Source organism: Tursiops truncatus, chromosome 12, assembly GCF_011762595.2.
Source record: "Tursiops truncatus isolate mTurTru1 chromosome 12, mTurTru1.mat.Y, whole genome shotgun sequence".
NCBI classification, from domain to species: Eukaryota; Metazoa; Chordata; class Mammalia; order Artiodactyla; family Delphinidae; genus Tursiops; species Tursiops truncatus.
The window spans coordinates 38,641,310-38,657,926 of record NC_047045.1 but is presented as its reverse complement, the minus strand read 5'-3'; the positions used below and the strand labels follow the sequence as shown (position 1 = coordinate 38,657,926).

At 43.5% G+C, this 16,617-nt stretch overlaps 1 protein-coding gene across 3 annotated transcripts in view; it reads left to right on the top strand.

Annotated features, from left to right (window-relative positions):
* The first annotated feature begins 1,889 nt into the window (after nt 1-1,889).
* The window catches only part of SCML4 (Scm polycomb group protein like 4), a 107,266-nt gene continuing 92,538 nt past the window's right edge, over nt 1,890-16,617 (top strand). The window contains exon 1 of one of the 3 annotated variants that reach the window (XR_012324770.1): nt 1,890-2,125. The gene's annotated coding sequence lies outside the window, so the exon portion shown is untranslated. The remainder of the gene's footprint in view (nt 2,126-16,617) is intronic. The other 2 variants (XM_019929526.3, XM_019929523.3) reach the window with 2 other exon arrangements.

The window sequence follows — 16,617 nt, the reverse complement described above, 5'->3', positions numbered from 1 at the left end:
TTAAAAACATTGAGGATTTTTAAAAACATGAACTTAATTACTTAGGACCCACAGTCATGGTTGTATAAAGAAAGAAATCCCAGTAAAATTACCTACCTATCTATCTATCATCTATCTATCTGTCTATCCATCAAGCATCTATCTACTTTTTAAAAGCAAGTCAGGTTTAGTTAATTTCCATTTTAAGCCTCATTGTGCAATTGACCTGTGATGCCAGTGCCTGCATCCCAGACACACTTGACTTAAGGACGGGTCCCCAAGGACCAGAATTATAAATTCTCTAGAGCTGGGTAGGAAAACTGAAAACTCCTTTATTTCAGGCAGATCTTGACAAGCCTTTTTCTTCTTTTACAGAAATTGGGAAATATTCTAGATTATCTAGGAAATTTTTATTTGATTTATCTGAAGAAATATTTTAAAGCAAAGACTGGTCTAGCATCTCAGGCCAAGGTGCTTCACTGAGTGTAGTGTAGGATTGTGTTCAAGGCCATGGGCATAAATACTACCACTGTGGCTGCAGCAGAAATGCTGGCCAAATTGAAATCATCCATTGGGTCCTGTTTTCTTTCCTCCTCGTCTTCCTCTCCCTCCCTCCTCTCCTCCTCCTCCTTTAATGAAATGAACTTATATTAGATGAGCAAAATGAAAAACTACCAAACTTGCCTTTTCCCAGACAAAACAAAACAACAAAATTAGATGATTAAGTGGTGAATTTAAGTTCAATAAGTACAATGCTTTGACTTCAAAAACATTTTAATTTTTTTCTATGTTTATAATTTGAGGAGAGAGATTTCTTATTTCTTTCTTTTGTGACTCTGTATATGTATTTGGAAAAACCTCAAATTGTAATTTCAGTTTTTCATTCTCAGTAACTGTCCAAGTTGTGGCCTAAACCTTAATTATCCCTGGTAGATGTTTAGTCCTGGCTAACAATTTGCTTGTTGTTCACCCCCAGGAATAAGCCTGCAGGTGGTCACATATTAAACAGATGTTTCATCTTGTAGGAAATACTTGGGAATAAAATGCCAGAGTGGGGTGAATGAAATGGGCAATTGGGAGCCTTGCTCCACTTTACAAAAAAAAGAAGAAAAAGTCCCTTTACCACTATAAATTGATTTGCCACAGAGAAAACAATAGGGCATGGAGGATGAATAGTAGCCCTTATCCCATGTGAGGACCATTCTGCCTCATGCAGGACCCGACCATGTTTATGAGTGTAAACCATGTTTACGCTTCTGCACTTACACACAGATCTGGAGCCCAAGTCAGTGCCCCGTTTAAAAGAACTAACCATGTGTGTTGTATGCAGCTGTAGAGTCAGTACGTATGAGCATGGTGTGCTCACCTGTATAGGCACACTCCTCTGGCAAACACACAGTCTCTCCTGAACAACGATGTCATTAGAATAATTCTTTTTATTTTATTTGTTCAAAGTCAAGCATTCACTCCTTCAGATCACCAGTATCTTATAAGCCCGGTGCTGGCACACTGTTGCAGGACTGGGACAAAGAGATGATGTTACAGTCTGGTTTCTATGGCAACAGAGGAGGGGTAATGAAAACCGAAATGTTGGAAACACCCATTCTGACAATTGTGACATAATTCAGGTTATTACAAGGACGTAACTACCAAAGAAGCAAAAGTGTCATTACCTTGCAGCTCGTGTCAGCAAAAAGCTACACTGCACATTTCTGTTAGTTGGGCTGCTAAGAGGAAGGAAGCACACACACACACACACACACACACACACACACACACACACACACGCACACACACACATACTCGCGCACCTCGTTTTCTGCATGTAAAATGTGTGTGTTCTTTAAAAGCCAGTGGTTGGCTGGTTTTCTGGACATGATGTGGTTGAAGCTGTCATCGTAATGGAAATTCATTGCTGTAGCTATGGTAAATCGAGTTTTCTGCCTGTGCTGAATGCATTAGTCTAATGAGATGTTTGCAGCCGGAGAGCAGGGCTGCTGGAGACTAACTGTGAGCTATTAACACACGGGTGGAAGATTAGCTTTTGCAATACTCGGTTTGCAGGTACTGAAAGTCATCTGTCTTCTGAGTCAACATTCCCGGCCTGGTAAAGAACCTGATCAGGGCTCTGGTGAACGAGCTGTAGGTAAGGGAGATGCACAATCGGAGGGTGTGCCGTTGACATGGGATCCTTCTCTTTTCACTATAAGCATAACAGATTACCTGTTTCAGTTCTTCTGGATTGCATGCCTACGTTTACGGCAATGCACGAGTGTCCTGCACTAAAACCGCTGAGGCAGGCAGGTAAACTTTAGTTCCTCCTGCTCAAAATACAGTGTTTGATTTCTTGACCAGATCTCAGAGGGGAAGACATAGTATAGAATTATATAGTTTATCAATCTGGGGTACATATACTACTCTTTCACTCTGCATTTGAATATGTAGAAAGTTATTTTTTTTCCCAAATGTGCACTCAAATAATTGGTTAGTTTTTTTTTTTTTTTTGGCATGATGATTTCACTTTGCTTTGTTCTGTTTTTTAATTTAAAAAATTGTAGTATGTCTTGGGATAAAAATATTTACCTAAAATTTAATTTTTATAATCAGTATGTTGTGAACATGTAAGAGTGGTTTTTAAAATTGAATTTTGTTTTTTATATCTCAGATGGAATATTTTTTATGTCTTTGTACTAGTTTCTCCTAATTTACCAGGATAGATGAGAATACTATTTATTGCTAGTTGCTGGTATTGGTTAGTTTTGGGGATAAAAACCAGGTGACTATGCAGTGTCAGAAGCAGTTTTCCCAAGTTCAAATACAGAATCACCTCCTTCCCAGGTAGTGCTTTGTGTGACTTGAATCCAGGGGCGTGATTGCTTGCTGAGCAGGATAGGACAGTGGATGAGGGTGAGGTGCAGGCTGCAGGTAGTCATTAGATTGATGGTTGAGGTGCTCAAAAGTTCTTTCCATTACCTGTAATGGTGAAGGAGAGTGAAGGAGAGGAGGCGCTGGATTCTGTGATGATACTCAAGCGGGTCCGACAATCAGTAGCTTCCTGAGAAAGTGGCTTTTTGGTTGGTCTCAGAAATTATGGTATTTGAGAAAGTAATCCAGTCACTTCAGAATCCAGATGTTTGTTGTATACTGTGTTTTTCTTCCTTTTCAACCAGAGGAACCATTTTTGAAGAGTGAGAAACATAGTTGCTTTTTTTTTCCTCAAGACTTAAAAAAAAAAATATATATATATATATATATATATATATATATAAGATAGGATATTTGGAGTGAAAGCATAAAAATAACTATGAAGGAATTTATAGTGTGGAAAAGTAAACTAGCTAGGGGCGCAATATTCATGTGCAGCATTTTTTTGTGTGTTGCTTGGTAGAACTAGCCCGAAAAAATGAAGCAGGTATTTGAGCAACAGCGCTCGGTGAAGATTACCTAGAAAAGCAGTAGTGAATCGTCTAAACTCAGATAAAATGTGAATGTAGCGCCTTCAGTTTTAGGGAAGTTGTCTGGTGGCTTCACAATCTACATTTCAAACATATTTGTGACAGATATTTAAAAAAATATGAGTGTGTTTTCTTTATCGTTGTGTGTGTGGAGAGGCTGTGTAATATTTTGGTAAATAATTTATGTCTGCTTGATTTGTGGAATTATAAGAAAAGTGAAAATTCCGCAAACACCCAGTTCTTTTATGTTTAACGTGTTGAAATTTCTTCCCTATGCCACTAAAATGACTTCTGTTTTGCTGCCAAGACCCACCCCCCCAAAACCATGACAACAGCAAGAATAAAAAAAACTGACAAGTAAATGAACAATAATAGAAAGAAAACAATAAGAGATACAAGAGTAAATTGCTTTGGGTCATTTATCTGCTTTTGGTAGTGTGTTTTTGAGGCAAGTGAAACCAGCAGAAGCAGTTTCACTTTCTAGTTCTTGGCTTCTGTGGGCTGGGGTCGCAGGGGCTCCTCTAACAGCAGGTAAGACAAGCAGACCAGCTGTTAGAACACAAGCCAGCCCCAGGTACTGTCTCTGCTGTAAAACTTTTATATTGAAAATTTGAAAGAATAATGACTTTTAAAATGTGAAATAACATTTGCTTATTATAAAATTCAAGCGATGCCCCAGAGTACAGAGATAGAATTTTTAGAAATTTTTAAACTTTAAATGATGTGAAAAATCACAAGCAGAAACCTCTCATATTGTGGCAGCTTTTATGTATTTTTTAATCTAAATTTTGGATCTTACATATTTAAACAAGTTTAAGGAAACATTGCTGAAGTGCCCTTAAATCAAAACAAGGAATGCTCAGAGAGAAATAATCTTTACGCACACGTGGGAAGTTATAGTTTAGAGTGTTTTGGAGGTCTGCAGTTCGGCGTGGCTGGCTGGCACATCACACACCTTCACTCGCTCCTGAAGACACTTTAGAGCGAACACGGGGTCCTGGCAGGCAGAGGTGGGGTGGAGCTCGGAACTGGCTCCCTGGGGCCCCGGGCAGGGCTCTGCGGGACGAGGTTCCTCCCGAGTCTGTACCCGTGGAAGTCGCAGCGTCACACTGACGCCAGGTGGCCCGGTGTGCTTATCCCGATCAACACGTCCTGGAGAGAGCAGGAGGCGACACTGCCTGGGAGCTTGACAGCCCAAGCACCTCCAGTTTCTTTCCGTGAGGCTTTTCTTCCACGGAGCCTCTGCAGATGGTGTGGGAGAGAAGGGAAAAGAGATGAGGAAAGACTCTTTTCCCATCAAATTAACAAAGGGCATAAAATTAGGTCTCACAGTTTGGAAATGAAGTTTGTGAAAGCAGTCCCTTTTGGTGTGAGCACATGTGATTCTTAATTTCGGTGGACAAATCTGACATTTCGAGGAGAGAGCTTTGTTTAAGTGTCTCCTGGACATCTTACTTCTTAATCCTGCAGTGTCTCAAAAGGCTAGCTTGAGATTTACATGTTTTTAATGTTTTTGTTGCCTTCAAATGCAGACAGGTGAGGAGAGGCGAGGGGGATAAAAAACAGCCCCTGGGAGAAAAATCAAATGGTTTTATACTATATAATGTAACAGAAGCCACCACTGTGTCTAGTAAATTACTCTAAATTTTAATTGAGTCACAAAAGCCACACCATAAGCTTTAAAAATTACCCTTTTATCAATAAGGTGATAATTAACTTTCTCTGGAATTAGCAATTCTCTCAGCCCCCGGCAGTCTGCAGCCTAGTAAGTTCTCTGGAATCTTGCCAATTTTTAACAATTGGTCTTTTGGCAGACCTACTGGATTTTAATTCAAACATCTATTGCGACATTTTCCAATGTGCTTCAAAGACCATTAGGATCACTCAAATTGTAAAATTTCTGAGGTTGAATGAGTGACTCGGAGTGTTTGGATTGCATTTGCATCTGTCGCTTTCTCTTTCTTCATTTTCCTTTTCTACCTTTCCCCCCAAAACCTCTGCATTTGCAGGAGCGCCACACGCTAGTCTCTGCTGTAAATCGCTGTGGCGAATTCTGCATTCGTCGGTACGTTCAAACCAAGTTCGAGTGTTTGGCTGCGAGCCCACGAGGTTCTAAGTGTTTTTCATTGTTGCGCTCATCTAGGCTTCAGTTCTGGCAAGGGTTCGTTCCTTAATACGTCTTCAGACTCTCACCCTGGGGTTGTCAGATGCTGAGATTCAGACTGAGGCTCAAAGAAGAGGAGCTGCCGGCCATTTGAGACGTGCTCGGGGCTGTTTGCAGTTTGGCTTATTCCGACCTATGTGTATAAATGTCTGAGGAGGTAGAGGAGCTCTGGGCACTTCAGAGCAGCCTGCTCCACAGCAAAACCCCCGTGCCCCACTCTCCAGTGCTGTTGGTCACTTGTGGGTGGCATTCAGGGGCAGCCTGAGGAGGGACGCTGCTATTTGGCCACAGCAGCTGGAAGGCAAGTGGCGATGTGTGCAAATCACTCCTTCCAGGAGTCAGACCTCTCTCTCCACCCTCTGGGTTCTTCAAATGTTAGCGTTGGTGAGCTGTTGCTTCTCTCAGCTAATAGACCTGGAGACAAAACTTCCTGCTGGGTTAACCTGGCAGTTCTGACACAGTCAAGAACATCGCTGCCTTCAGGAGCGGGGGACGGAGACGAACAGCCAGCAGGATTTCTGCATTCTGTTATAAATCAGCATTTTTCAATCTGAAGAGGCACTTTGCCACCACTGAGGAGATAAAACACCTCTTGCTTCTTGAAGTGATTACTTCGTGAACTATCACTGCTTCTTGCAGTGATTATTTGAGGACAGAAAGGAGTTTATTACCCAGTGGCAATCCTCACTTTGCATTAGGCTGAAAAGTCATTCCACTGAGTCTATGTGACACCTGGAGTAACAGGAGTATATTCCGAGATCCACGTCGCGGGCTTCCCTGGGATTGCTCTTGTTACTGTTTGACCAGTTGTGATTTAGAGAGAATCTGGTGGCACCAAACTGTATAAACGCCTCTTTACTCTCCTACAAACTCAGACACGTTCTCCCTAAATTTTTATTTGTGGGGAGGCAGGTGTGCATTCTTTTTCATCAGCTTCATTTATTGATCACATAAATGGAACTTGGTCCCAGTGTCGCTGCTTTTTAGGAAGGATTGCACACTCCTTTGAGCCCTTTGGGGAAGGGGCTGGACTGAGGAGTGGTGGCCTTACTGTCTCCAGAGGGCATTCAGTGCAGAAGCAGAGGAGTGGAGTTGGCTGTTGTGAGAAAATTAATGCGCCAGGGAAAAACAGCGTCAACGCTGTGCTTTGAAAGGTGGTGACGTTGTCTGGTTAGCCCTGTGATGGTGACTCAACTTTTGTGAGCTGAATATTTGGTAACAAAAGACTTTGCCCTTTTTGTCTCTCTGTGCTGACCATTCTAGAGCAAAAGCCCCAGTTCTTTCAAAACACACATATATGGCTGAAATTCATTCTAAAGAAATATACAGCCTTTCATGAAGATGGGCACTAAACTTGGGAGCAAATGCTGATCTGGGCAGAGCAAAGAATTACTCTGGTTAGGTCCTAGTCCAGCCCAGGGAAAATGGCACTGAACAAAGATAAAACCCAGAGGAGAGAGCCTATTCCATCCCTCTTCCAATGAGGACTTGGGCATCACCCTCCCTCCTACATCCCCTGGTGCAGTTCAGAAAGGATTCAGTAATAGCCAACAGTAGTACAAGGCTGTCAGCTCACAGAGCTTTATGGGTCGTTCGTTTTCTTTTGGAAGGAGAGATTTTCTATGTTCCCTTTCGCATTTGTCCACAAGTCATCCTGGGACATCATCATTCTGATGAGAAAACCGGGGTGGAACGCCAAGGAGTGTGTTTCTCTCTGGTGTCCGGAGGCAGGCCCTGAGCCCTCTCACCAGACTGATGTTAACACTTAGAGCGGCCATGTGTGAGGGTCTGCCTTGAATGCTGTCTTTGAGCAGGCCTGGAACTGGCCTCAGGATTTGAATCCCGTTTTGACAGGGCCTTGGTAAAAGAAAAAAAGAAGAATTGAGGAGAAAAACCCAAGGTGAAAACCAACTTCGGGGCATTCACACTTTTTGTTTTGGAGCCAGGATTTGGAGGTTGTGTTACTTAATTCCTTTGGGCCTAGCCATTTCTAAACTATTATAAGCCAATAGGAATCATTCTCATTCTTTGTGGCCTTCCAGAAAAGAGGCTGACCTCTTTCCTTCACAGCCTTTAGGATTCAGTGCTCTCACTATTGGGAAATTATGATGATGCCAAGGCTTAATCAAACAATTAGCTTTTAAGATATGCTATTTACCTAAAGCGAATAACTCAGAAACATTGGGTGAGGCATTGGGTTTATTGATCAGGAAAGAACTCCACTGTGGGAATAGAGTTTTGTCATTTTTCAGTCCTGAGAAACCTATGGTCACTGGTTTGATTCATACTGTTGCCCTTGTTGCCTATGCTAGGGGACTTTGCCATGAAATTTGGGAGTCAATCCAATAGCCATCAGTGCATTCCCACTTCTACTGAGAATTCCCCCTTACAGATGCCAAAAGATACTCAAGCATGTTTGATTATATCACTTTAAGACCTCATTTGCAAAGATGCTTCAAGTGGAAAGCTGTAGAAAGCTTTAAATTTTGGTGCACAAATTAAGCATAGAAACAATGAGAAGGAAAAAAAAAAACCAACTGGCTCTAACGCCTGAAATCACCACCTACAGTGTGAAAATATAGCCCTTGTATTGAGTGTTTGTAATGTAATTAATACTAAGTATTTAGCACAGTACAAATGTGTATTGTATTAATGAAACCAGGTGAATATAAACTGTCTCCAGGGAACTGAAGTCAGAAACTGAAGTTGGGATGCAATGGTGTGTGATGATGTGTGGAGCCCAAAGATACGCGATGCTGTAATGGACTGGTCCTTTCTTTCTATTGCCCTCCTTTTAGTAAGAAGTCTTTTGGCATGAACCTAGTAAAGAATAAAGGACCTAAAAGTTCTCTGATAGCAGAACAAAGAAAAAGCACATTCAGAAATGTTTGTCTTCTACACATGTTTCCCTGGAAGCAGCCCAAATCTGCTAGGGTCAAGTGTGGAGAAATTGAGTTCTTATTCGTTGGCTTGAGACCAGAGTAGGGTGGAATAAATGGGAAGTATAATCATTTAAAAAATCTATTTCTGTTAGGCCACTGCTTTTATGATTATATTTGGCATTTTCATGCCTGAGGAAAAAATATTTCCATGGGACCAAAGACTTAGGCAGTCTTTGTAGATTTCTAACAGTGGACGGTTACATGGCTTCCTGGGCAAAATTAAGCAGTCCCAGGCTGCCCTTCGGTTGAGATTTCATGTATTCTGCTTGTGTACTTGGTAGACTGATTATCAGTTTCCAGGGGGTTTTGTTTTTCATCCCTGAGAATACGGATTTGGGACAGGATAAGGACAATTTACACTGGGACCATGGATCCACTGAAGTCCCAGACCATTTTCTAGCCAGTTCACCCCTCTGTGGAAGCTGGAAGGTTAAAGTAATAACCTAAATAATGAGGTTAAGGGAGAAACATCTGACATTTGAAGGGAAGAGTTAAAAGTAAAAACCTCTACTCTGAGAAGTGATCTCTAAGTGATTCCCAGATTCTTTAACTGAATGGGTTTTGAAGGCCTCCCTCCCAGGGCAGCCTCAATCTCTCCCCTAGTGTCTGCAAAAGATGCAGCCTACATCCTCAAGGGGCTGCCCCTTCCATTGTTGGAAGCTCCAATTGTTAGCAAGGGAATCTTTCCCCCAGGAGTTCCCTCGGCTTCTTCCTCCAGTAAATTCTTCCTCCTGTGAGGGTGTTCTTTTGTCCTCAGAGCTGCACATAATAAATCTGAATGGAGCAGCATGGATTTTGAGTGGCTACCAGTGTGACCCAGTTCAAGTATCGTGGCAACTCTGGGCCGCCCTGAACGTCCCCTCCTCCCAGGGATGGTATTCGTTTTAGTCCCCACTGCTGAGGCCCAGTGCCTTGAATATGGCAAGTGCTCAATAAATATTTGTTGAATGAATGAATGAATGAGTAAATGAATAATGTCGGCATGGGTGGAAGCAGCATAGTGTTGTGGAAAGGGCATGCACACTCTTTGGTGTTACCCCTACTTTACTAGATCATAGGATATAATATTTCAGAAGTTGGGAAGATTACTTGGGATAATGTATATAAAGTTCAAAGGAGACAGTATATAGAAAAGAGCATTATAAACTGTAAAGTGCTGTATGAACAGTAATGTTACCAACGAGGGTTCTTAGCCTCCTTAATCAATGGAAATTGATCAGAGGCTAGACAAGAAATTCAGGCAAGGCTTTAATTGGAGCCCCTGGTGCAGCAGGAGGGAGCGAGGACAAGTAAGAGATTCCCTTGCTCACTTGCTCGCTTCCTGAGGGCAAGCCAGCTGGTTCCTTATATGGGGTAAGGGTAAGGGGTGTGTCCAGGGGTCAGGCTGGAGGGGTAGCTTAGGTGGTTTGCCCACCCCTTTGGTGGTGGTGTGTGCAGGGGGCATGCACAGTACCCTGCTTTTGCTCCCAACACCTTTCTTTTGCTCCTGGCTCTTCAGAAGTGGCAGTTGGGTTTTTGGTCTTTTGGTCCATGATTTGCCCCAGCTGCACATGCACACAGCTATTTTTAGTCCCTTATAGTTTCTTTGTATTTTGTTGCTTCAGGAGACATTTGTCCGGGTGCAAGCACTGCAGCAAAGGGTTCCAGGTCCCAGGTCCCAGCCTATCTCAATAATAAATTCATGTTTCCATTTATTGAGCACTGTATGCTCAGGGGTGCTGAGGGAAGCACTAATCATGCTTTATCTCATTTGTTGGATTTAATCCACATAGGAAGTCAATATGGGAGGGGCTATTTTTATCTCCATTACACAGATAAGGAAACTGAGGCTTAACTTGTGTGTCACATGGCCATGTGAAGTCTGCTGAGTCTTGCCTTAAGTTTTGAAAAGCTGATGAAGCATCCATGTCTTTTCACCTGTGAGGGCTGAAGAGCAAGAGTTCTTTCATGCCTCAACGCCAGCTGCTCCTCCTTGGCCTGGCTGGGCTGCTCCTAGGTCCAGCAGGTTCCAGAAAGGAAATGATTCCTTGGTGTTTCCACTTGGAAAGGCATTTTTGATCCACACAAACTTCTTTTAAAGCAGTGGATTCTCAGGCCTGTCACACTCAACCCTCATTTTTATTACAAATATTTTTAATGCCCTGTTTACAATCCTGAAGTGAATTTCCCACCCACATCCACAATTTAAGAAAAATCAGCATGACGTCATACCTGAGATCCAAAGAGGAACGAAGGCAGCGTAATTTGTAATTACTTCCAGTGCAGGTGCCTGGCTCTGGATGCCAGTGACGTGATCAGGTGCTTGACATTTGCTACCTCCAGTGCAGCTAAAACAGGCGAGTGATACTGGAGACTTGGATAGCACAAGCTTGTGCTGCTGCCAGTGACATGATTTTCCAAAATGGTAAACAACTCTTGGAATTCTGAACAAAATAGAGACAGTCTTTCCTTGGTTTATGTACTGATTGAATTCTTGGAAATATTATCGCTGAATAGAAATACATTATGTTTATACACAAAACGAAGTTAGTTCTAGATTCAGAAAAACGAGGTCTTCACTTACGTGACTATACGGTGAGCAAGTGCTTCATTATGTGCGACAGCTGCGTGCACCCAGCGTCCCTCGTCTCTGCCCTCCAAGTACAGTAATGCTCACCCTGCCCCCTGCATTGGACCAGCGCATTTCCAAAATGCCCCTCTGCAGGGGTGTGATCACCACGCCTGTGGATCAGAGCATGCCAACTGCCATGCATTTCACTCTCTCCTCCCTCCCCAAACACCTGATTAATTATGGCCTAGAAAAAAGATGGTTCTGTTTTGCTAGCTCCCTACATGATTACTAAGCAGAGCCATCTCAAATATCATGGCAGGAATTTGGGGGTAACTTTGACATTCTGAGAAGATGCTCGCTAGCGAATTTCCTCCAAAAACTGCAGCTTTAAGCTAAGTGAGAAGGCTCTTTGTATCATGTCTCATTCTCCTTCAGTGTATGAATAGGTTTTATCATAAATACAGTATTTTAAAAATACCTTTGTAAAATCATCAGTTTTTTCTGGGTTTGCTTAAAAGCATTAACTCTTACTGACTAAAGTAAGGCTTATAACTAGGTATCCACAGGGTAGCCCTGGAACATACCATTATTCCATTTTACAGACAACACTCCCCCACCCCCGAGATTCAGTGAGTTTAAACTCAAGGTCACCCGGCAAGTGGTATAACTGGTGTCAAAGCTAGGTGTGCCTGACTTCAAACTGATGCCTTTGCTCCCGTGTGACCTGGCTCCTGCCTTAGTTCTTAGACGATACGCTTTTATCCATGATGTGGAAATCCTGTGTCTGAGGACTCTCTCCTTCTTCAGTACATAAGAATGGGGTGAAGGAATAAAGATGGCACAGGTTCTTTGACATTCCTACCGTGGAGCTGTGGAGGCTAATTCCCTCTCTTTGACTCTGGGCTGTCCTAAGTGACTTCCTTGGCTCATAGGATGTGGCGGAAGTCACGTTCCAGGACAGACAGGAGGAACCTCTGGGACTCTCCGAATGCTCGCCCTTGGAGCACTGAGCCGCCACATAAGAAGTGTGACTGCCCCAGGGCTACCAGGCCACGAGAAGTCAAAGCTCTGTGGAGAGGCGCTGGAGGATGAGACACCAAGGGGAGAGAGGAATAGGCATGAAACACGGAGCCGCTAGACATGTGAGTGAAGATACCATCCTGGAAGTGGATCTTCCTGTCTCAGCCTCCCCAGCTGATGCCACAAGGATCAGAGACAAACTGCCCAGTTGAGCCTTTCCTGAATTCCTGACCCACAAAACGGTGAGACCTACATAATAAGCCAAAGCTTGGAGTAGTTGTAAGTGTAGCAACTGATAACTGAAGCACACAGTGGTGGCATTCTCTCTGTTGTATTGTGTATTGAGTATTACTTTTGATGCCTAAGAGGAAAGGATTTTCCACTTGAAAGTAGGGTAAAATTCACTATAAAATATAGCTGATCTCCATTTGCTAGGGACTGAAATGAGAGACAGAAGTTTTGTGCCATATACAGTTACCATCAGAAGTGTGTGTTTTCAGGGGAACTATTATTTTAATAAGTGTGTATTTAATTTTACAGTTAGCTTATATATTTATATTTTTAACAAAAATATTTGATTTAAACTTGTCAATATGACAGAGTTGCATTTTAAAATGCATTTATTTAAATAAGCTATTTAAAGATTGAGTAGGTGTTAAGTAAATATGGTACAGGAGGTGTATTATTAGTGTTCTCCAGAGAAACAGAACCAATAGTATAGATAGATAGATAGACAGACAGTTAGAGATAGAGATCTATTATAAGATGTCGGCAGGGAATTCCCTGGTGGTCCAGTGGTTAGGACTTGGTGCTTTCACTGCCGAGTGCCCGGTTCAATCCCTGCTTGGGGAACTAAGATTCTGCAAGCCATGTGGAGTGGCCAAAAAAAAAGGAATTGGCTCCCATGATTATGGAGGCTGAGAAGTTCCACAATCTGTGGTCAGCAATCTGGAGATCCAGGAGAGCCAATGGTGTAGTTCCAGTCTGAAAGCTGGAAGACTTGAGAACCAAGAAGAGTTGATGTTTCAGTTCAAGTCTGAGGGCAGGAATAAAATGATGTCCCAGCTCAAAGGCCACCAGGCAGGAGGAGTTCCCTCGTACTCAGCCTTTATGTTCTATTCAGGCCTTCACCTGATTGGATGAGCCCCACCCACATTAGAGAGGGCAGATCTGCTTTACTCAGTCTACAGAGTCAAATGTTAATCTCATCCAAAAACATCCTCACAGATACACTTAGAATAGAGTTTGACCAAAAATCTGGTTACCCCACGGTTCAGTCAAGTTGACCCCTAAAATTAACCATCATAGGAGGTGTTCAGACATGACAAATATTGCGAAGGTTGTAGCTAAGGATCCAAAGTTTGCTAAGCGCTCCACTGTGCCCTAGGCCATCCCTGTCTCTGGTCTGAGGGTTCGGAGCTGAAATCCTTGGTGATATTGCTTAGTTCACCCACAGAGACTGCGATCCTCTGAATCCTTCCCATAGTGTCTCCTGGAAGAGTTGTTCTTTGGCTTCAGAGCAGCTTTTAGAGAATGTCCCTGTTGGTGACTCTACTTCTGGGGAGGTTTGAGCCACGCTTCAGACTTCTGGCTGTCTTCCTGGGAGTGGCCGTTCCCTGCCTCTCCCAGCTGGCTGCCATGTTTGCTGTCGGTGCCTTGGGCTGCCCACAGTTCTGCAGCTGCCATTCGGGCTCCCTGCCAGCTCCTGCGCAGGATTGTATGTCACAGCAAGCTTGGTCCTCTGGTGAGAGAATGTCTGCCCCAGAAGTCAGGGTCGCTGGACACCCTGTCTCAATATGTAACGTGAAGCCTGGCTCAGTGGTGACAAGGAGCTCAGACGTGATGTATACGATGTGACATCATAGGAGCTGTGATAGGTCCATGTCTCATGACCATGAAGGGAGCTGAACATTTTCACGTCCCCTCTGGGCGGGGCTCGTTTGGATGATGCCATGTAGCACCATCAATTTCACTCACCCACTGTCCCCTCTCCGTGAATTTGTGTCTAAACTGCCCTTGGAAGTGGAATAGAACGTCTTTAGGGCAGCATTTTTATCTCTTTGACCTCTTTGGCTTAGTGTCATAGCAGAACAGAAAATCAGTGGTGGGCACTTCAGTGGGATTGCAGAAGACACATCTTTTTCTCCAGGAGGATGCCTTTTGACGGGGGGCATTCTGGGCAGCCCTCATTTACACGAAGTGCTGCAAATCAGCAGAGCCTGTAATTGTCTTCACCCTATCTTCGATGTCTGAGAGAGGGATGGAACTTCCACTCCCTGAAGTGATGAGTTCTGGTCGGACTAGAGAAAGGAGTAGGGGGCGGTTGATTCAGAAGTAACATGAGGAACAACAGGAAGCAAACAGTACAATAAAGAAAACAAGGAAGTTCACAAAAACAAGTTGTATTTATTTTGATTATATATCTATAGGATGAAAACAGCAGTGATCTCTTTCTGGTACTAAAGAAGAAAATATTCATAGTGCCTGTGTTAGTCTGCTTGGGCTGTCATAATAAAATACCAGAAACTGAGGGGTTTAAGCAACAGAAATTTATTTTCTCACAGTTCTGGAGGCTAGAAGTCCAAGATCAAGGTGTTAGTGGTTTCACTTCTCCTGAAGCCTCTTCCCTTGGCTTGTAAATGGCTACCTTTTTGCTGTGTCCTCACACAGCCTTTCCTCTGTGCGTGAGTACCCCTGGTGTCTCTCCCTCTTCTTGTAAGGACATCAGTCCCATTGGATCAGGCTCCCACACTCATGACCTCATTTAATCTTAATTACCTCTTTAAAGGCCCTCTCCAAATATAATCACATTGGGGGTTAAGCCTTTAACATATGAATTTTGGGGGTGTACAGTTCAGTGCACAGCAGTTTTAAGATTTCAACTGACAGTTTTCATCTATTTCCTTGGAAACTATCAATGCTAAATGTGCCTCATGATGGTCTCTCATGACTTAGCAAACACCTACATTTCTTTGAATTTTAGGTCAGTCACATATCTGTCGAACCCACTCCAGATGGCCGGGGGATCTACCTCACAAAGGTTCCAACTCTCTCCTCAGGGCAGAGGAGGTGGTCTGATGTCTCCAAATTCTTTTTAAATGTCAACTGGAGTCTCCCCCTCTCTCCTCTTCCCCCAGCGGTGCAAGTTCACTAAGTTCGTGAAGTTGATGGAACTCAGCAAAGAGGGTTGTACTGATAGCGCCTCAGAGTTTATGCTGTGGACGCAGCTCCCACTGTGCATTCTACCTCTCCCAGTAGGACACAAGGCATCTTAGGATGTCTTAGGAGACATCCTAAGATGCTTTGTGCACCAGTTGGGTGGGGGAGTCTTGAGGATACAGATTCTATTCAAGTGGAAATAATTAATCTAAGTTTCATCCCTTTGACTAGATTTTCTTGAACTCTTCAATCTGGGAGTTCCCTCTTATTCTTGAGAGATTAACCTGTTGAAAATGAATAATAATTATTGTGACCTGAATTTTGACACTGATGTTTGCATGCATGTGCGCTGGTTAACAAGCTTCGTTGCAAGGAGACTGATGCGCCCTTGCTGCAGGGTCTATGACAGTAGCAGGGTTAGGATGGAGAGCTTGCATTCTTGAATCCCAGGCCAGAGCCACTGTCAACGTTAACCTGTAAAGTTTTCCTAGAATCCCTGATTTGAGGATGGGCAATATGTGATGGTTGTGCATGAAGAAGTTTGAAAATACATTGCTATAACATATAACTCAAGCACTCTCCTCACTCATATTTGGTGGTGTGAATTAGCTTTGACTGGCCTGTCATGGTTTCGGTTGGTGTCCAGGCATTGAGGGAAAGCGCTGGGATAGCTGCCTTACTTGGGGGCTTTTGGGGTGACTTTATTTATCTGCATACCACTTGATGCCCCTGACTGAAGATTTCCGGTGACTCTTGGCTCCGATGTGGCAGGCAGTGTGAAGAGGGCTGTAGTGAGGGGAGTGAGAATGAGTGCCCTTGTGTTTGAGCTCCTCAGCTGATAGTGGTAGCATCAGGATTGTTGTGTGAGCCTCCAGGACAGAGGCCATGCTTGAAGTGGCTAGTGCCTTATCAGCCCAGGAATGGCCTCTCTGTGAGCCGCCTCTTCCCTGGACCACGAGAGCAGCGGGCCTGGCGTGGAGCTGCTCCCTGTGTTTTCCGGAGGGATCGAAGGAGACGTATGGACAGAAAGGGGGATGGGTGGTTACATGAGGGGGTTATGCACCCAAAGACTTGCTTGGCTAGCTTCCCAACTTCCAGGTTGGAATTTCAACTGTTTTAATGGACATCTCCACCTACATGTTCCACAGGTACCCTAAACTCAACATTTCCAAAACTGGACTCATTATTTGCTCCCTTCCCCACATCCTCTCCTTCTCCTTTATTCTGACTTCATGAAAGCGATCACTGCTTCCTCAGCTACCCAAGATAACAGTTTCAGAATCCCTAACTCTCCTCACCCCATGCCTTCCAACTAGAAACCAAGTTCTAACTGATGCTACTTCCAAA